The sequence below is a fragment of the Rhododendron vialii genome, chromosome 3a (genome assembly GCF_030253575.1).
Source record: "Rhododendron vialii isolate Sample 1 chromosome 3a, ASM3025357v1".
Classification (NCBI taxonomy): Eukaryota; Viridiplantae; Streptophyta; class Magnoliopsida; order Ericales; family Ericaceae; genus Rhododendron; species Rhododendron vialii.
Window position 1 is genome coordinate 14,444,587 of NC_080559.1, and position 4,815 is coordinate 14,449,401.

The 4,815-nt window shown below is 36.5% G+C and overlaps 1 long non-coding RNA gene across 1 annotated transcript; it reads left to right on the plus strand.

Moving 5' to 3' along the window:
- Nucleotides 1–666: 666 nt before the first annotated feature.
- On the plus strand, nucleotides 667–4,159 carry LOC131319151 (uncharacterized). Its single transcript, XR_009197907.1, has 3 exons — nucleotides 667–969; nucleotides 2,074–2,205; nucleotides 3,806–4,159. It is a non-coding gene; the product is annotated as an uncharacterized LOC131319151 (long non-coding RNA).
- Nucleotides 4,160–4,815: the final 656 nt, after the last annotated feature.

The window sequence follows — 4,815 nt, forward strand, 5'->3', positions numbered from 1 at the left end:
AATCATTCTCGTAAATTTTTTGGTCTATCGGATTTCGAAAGTCTCTTGACCGGAGCACAGATTCATTATTATAATGATAATTTACGTCTAATCCTGTACGTAATGATAAGAGATTTATTTCATTTACTGCAGGACTGATCTAATTCCTTCTATGTAAAAGATGGACGGTTCCGATTTATAAAAAAATTAGCTTAGGCAGCCCTCGAGTGGTGCACTACAAGACTTTAATGCCTTTGGAAGCACCGAATGTGTTCCGATCATGTGGTTGCCGACATCTAATTATCACCAATTTTGAAGAGAAAAATATAATTAATAAGACGTTAAATCCTAGTGGTTTAGCTCGACTATTTAAAAAAAATGTACTGACAATTATCTTTAAAATTTATACATTAAAATAATTTTGATCTGTCGAGAAAAAAAATTGATTTTGATCTTGTTTCGGGTACATTATAATTTTTTTGCCAACTAAATTAATATTTGCCGACTAAATTAATTTTAGTCGGGTACATTATAATTTTTTTGCGCCATTTGAAACTTTCGCCAAAATTGTTGGCGGCATTTTAGTGATTCCCGACTAATGGGTTAGTCGGCAATGTTATTTCCCAGGTGAAACGGCATCGTATACACTTGATGTTATCTAACCCTACCCCCAAAGCATACAGGCTTCCCCTTCTCTACTCTTCTCTTCGTCACTTCCTCTCTCCTCCCAACACATAGACCGACTTCCTCTCTCTCTCTCCACACTCATTCTCGCCTCACTACAAGAAAATACATTCCGAAGAACCAGAAGCTCTGACTATCACTAGCTTTCTCCGGTGAGAGAATCGATCACTGCCTTCTCCGGTGTCAGAAACGGTTAGCTTCGAAGCCCAAACGAGGAATCTAAATCCTTAATTTTCATCATCGGCACAATCGTTTAGGATGCGTTTTGTTAGCCCCGACCCTACAATGATTTCCAATTATCTTACAGTAAGTTCTAATTTCTCGCCCTACACTACAAGTTTCTGAAATCCCCTTTTTTGGATAATCAAACTCTTCATCGTTGGGCCGGGACGCTGCCTCCGTCGGCCATGTCGTTTCCTGGTGGTTCTAGGTCGACCCTGCCGGTCTAGTCAAGCGGCTCAACACGAACCTCCCTCTAAGATTTGGATCCCCGTTTTTGCTTTGGATCCTTGTTGCCATCGTTATAGGGAGAGTATGGTGGCCAGTTTAGGGTCTTGTCATGGATTTTGATGGTCTTTGTGTTGTATTGATTTAGGTATTACATGTTCTCTCCTTATTTTTTCTTGTGTGTGTATGTATTTAATCTTCTTAATTCATGATTTTGCTCAACATCATTGTGTTGATTCTGTGCATTTTTGTCGTGCACCCGGGAAATGTTTGTTGAAATGCTCAGCCTAAATGTTTGTTTCAAAAAGCTTGGAGTCTTGTTTCTTGGATTGAAGAAATTTGTGGGTGTTGTGTTTTAGTGCATATTAAAAATAAAATCTTTGCTTATTGTAGCTTTGTTTGAAATTGTTCTGATTTTTGGCAATGGAGTCCTCACACCCGTAAGTGTGGTACAAAAATTCTCTACAATCAGTGCTAGAGCTTTACATACTGAAATAGCAAGCACCAATGATAGGCACTTAACTATTAGCTCTCTCTCTCTCTCTCTCTCTCTCTCTCTCTCTCTCTCTCTCTCTCTCTCTCTCTCTCTTATGTTAGGAAAAAAACATTCAGTTTTGTATTTTGATAAGATATAGCCTTCAATTTCTAGCCTCTTTTTTGAAAGAAACTAAGAAATTATGTTAATTTGTGTTAGTCTTTCTATCAAGTTTGGTATTATTTGCTTATTGTTACTTTATTCCATTCAATTAGCCTATTGCATTCCTTTCTTTTGGGAACTTGCTGAAAACTATCAAAGAACGTTCATAGTCAAACCACAAGGGCTGGAAGAAGCATAGTTGGGTTGAATTAATTTAAAAAAAAATTCTCTTGGCATTTTACTGGGAGTTTCAGGTTCAAGCACACATGTTTGCTTGGGAGAAGTCAGTTTTTAAGTACTATCTACTCTATGATTTTGTCTTCCAGCACATGCGAAGGAATCTGCAAAAGCTTCAATAGATACAATTGAGATGGCATATCCGAAGGCAAAATTGGTTCTTGTGGTTGCAATGGCACGTGACAAAGACCATTCGGGCTTTGCCAGAGAACTACTTTCAGGTATGGCCTCCTTTGTTTCCCCATCGTGCTTTGTGTGATTATTTGTTTGGTTGGGGATACAATAAAATGGCGTCGCAATGGTTTGGCAGAGCTTACCTGATCTATGTATCGCACCTTTGCAACCATGATACTCTTTTAAGATGATTAAAATCTTGGTCTGTATTTGGATACACATGTATTTCGTGTGAGGTACATCACTGTAATGCAATTGGCACCAAGGCTTGTTCAGTTTGTGTTAGCCGAAAAAATGCCTTTTGATTTAGACTTCTGTTGTCTAAGAGAGTTTTATTTTCAAGCTAACGGCTTTAGTGTTTTGGATAACTTTGTGTATGACTTTGGATTGCAAGTGACAGTGTTCTACTGATAGTTACTAAGTAATAAGATAGGCCAGGTGTTGTGACTACTGGCTTCCACTTGTCGGCACGCAGTTTGTTTATTGGGTTATGGATAAGGACTAATGCATGGAAAAGTATACTTGGATAAGTTGGTGTACATCATTTAAGAATTGGTACCTACGGTCTAGTACATTTTTTTTTCCAAATAAAAATAGTATAGTTTCACTATAGAGGAGAAACGAAAAGGAAACCCTATTCTAGTTTCTTCTCTGGCTGTGGAATTGCCTTAAGAGGCTTGTTATATATCTTGCTTCTTGCTTCCTGCTTTCAGATTCTTTTGTATATACTTCTCTTTATCATTCAGTTCAGATTTAGTGAAGCTGTTTATTTCACTCTGCATCATTTTCCCAACAATGCTTTGATGCTGCTATTGAAGACTATTCCTTCGATCTCTGAAGTTATATTTTCTGAAGTATCTTTGATATTGCTACCTGCTGTTGTGCTTCTAGGTCACTCAGAAAACTAAGGTTGCTGGCTACTGTTCTCTATATCCATCGTACTTGGTACTAAATGGTCTTCACCAAATCAACCACTTGTGGAAAAAGGTTGATTTGGTGAAGAAAGATTCCATAATACAAGTTGTTCCTCTATGCCTTAGGTTAGTGATTTCTATTAGGAAAAAAAACAAATACTCCGTGACTCTCTAGCTTAGTTAGTGTGAGACCCAGCTTTTATCATAGAACAAAAAGAGAACAAAAATATAGAAAGGTAGTTGTTGGATTCAGTCGTACTTAAGTCTTTTGTTGTGATGTTGAAATTAAAGTTCTAACAGCTAGAAATGAAGTTTAGAGGTTGAATCACTTCCATTAAGGGCTAAATCTGATCTAGCTGTAGTATAGATGCAAGAATTTGGTTGTTGAATTCTGGAAATAACCTACAAGAGCTGAAATTATGTGTAAAAGTGTAGGAGTTGAGTGTAACATGCTGGAATCAAATTGTATTTATTGAAAACATGTACTCAAGTTCTGGAATTTGGTGGTTAGGTGCAAAAATCTGATTTTGTTTGCTTAAAATATGGTCTTGAGAGTTGGAATATGAGCTCATATTTCTGGAGCTGAAAACCAATCGTTATTTTTTTTACCGTAACTGGTGTTTCTGCTGCCATATCTTTCGTTTTGGCTACATTATTTACCTATGTTTAGTCTTTGAGCAATGAGATACACTAGTTCATAAATACTAATGGTGGATTGTTCTTTTTTCTATAGATCGACGCTTTAATGGAGTATGCCGCAGTTATACTTCTGGTTATTAACTATGAAGATCAAAGATATTGTGGACGTGCTTGGATGTTTTAAGGTTATCCGTTTGTTGAAGTTAAACTTTTTGGTATTTTGTGGCCTTGGAGTTTAGATACATTTTGTAGTTGGAGACGTGCCGTATTTTTCTACTCTAAGAATTTGGAGACAAGTTGTTATCACCATATTTGGTGGACACTATATTTATGAAATTTTGGATCTGTTTATTGGAATTTATATTAATTGCATTAGGTTGGTAATTTTGTGGATGTAATGATCGTTGGCTCAAATTTATAGGTTTTGTAGAATGAAGAAAAAATTTGTAAGAAATTCTCGAATGAATTGCGGATCAAAAAATAAAATAAAATTCTAGAATGGTATTACACAATTATAATAAGACATTACCCGTCTAAAATTTTAGTTGGCAATTGGTTTAACATTCCCCGACTAAAGTTTAGTCGCCAATAGTCCATATACATTTCCCGACTAAACTTTTAATCGGCAATAGGTTTAACATTCCCCGACTAAGTTTTAGTCCCCAATAGTCCATACATTTCCCGACTAAACTTTTAATCGGCAATAGGTTTAACATTCCCCGACTAAGTTTTAGTCTCCAATAGTTCATACATTTCCCGACTAAACTTTTAGTCGGCAATAGGTTTAATATTCCCCGACTAACTTTTAGTCGCCAATAGTCTATACATTTCCCGACTAAATTTTTTTTGGTCGGCAAAACCCTTTCCCGACTCTCATTCCCCGACAAAGTTGCCGACTAATTTATTTAGTCGGGAAAACCATTTGCCGACTAAAAAGGAGACATTTGGCGACTAAAGGGTTAGTCGGGAATTGTGTTTTTTCTTGTAGTGATTGGTCGGTAATGTCCCTTGAGATGGTTATGTGGTGTTGAGATAAATACTATATTTATTTTTGACAAAAGAAGGGTCTTATAATTTTCATGTGGGTGTGAATTAATTAGTGAA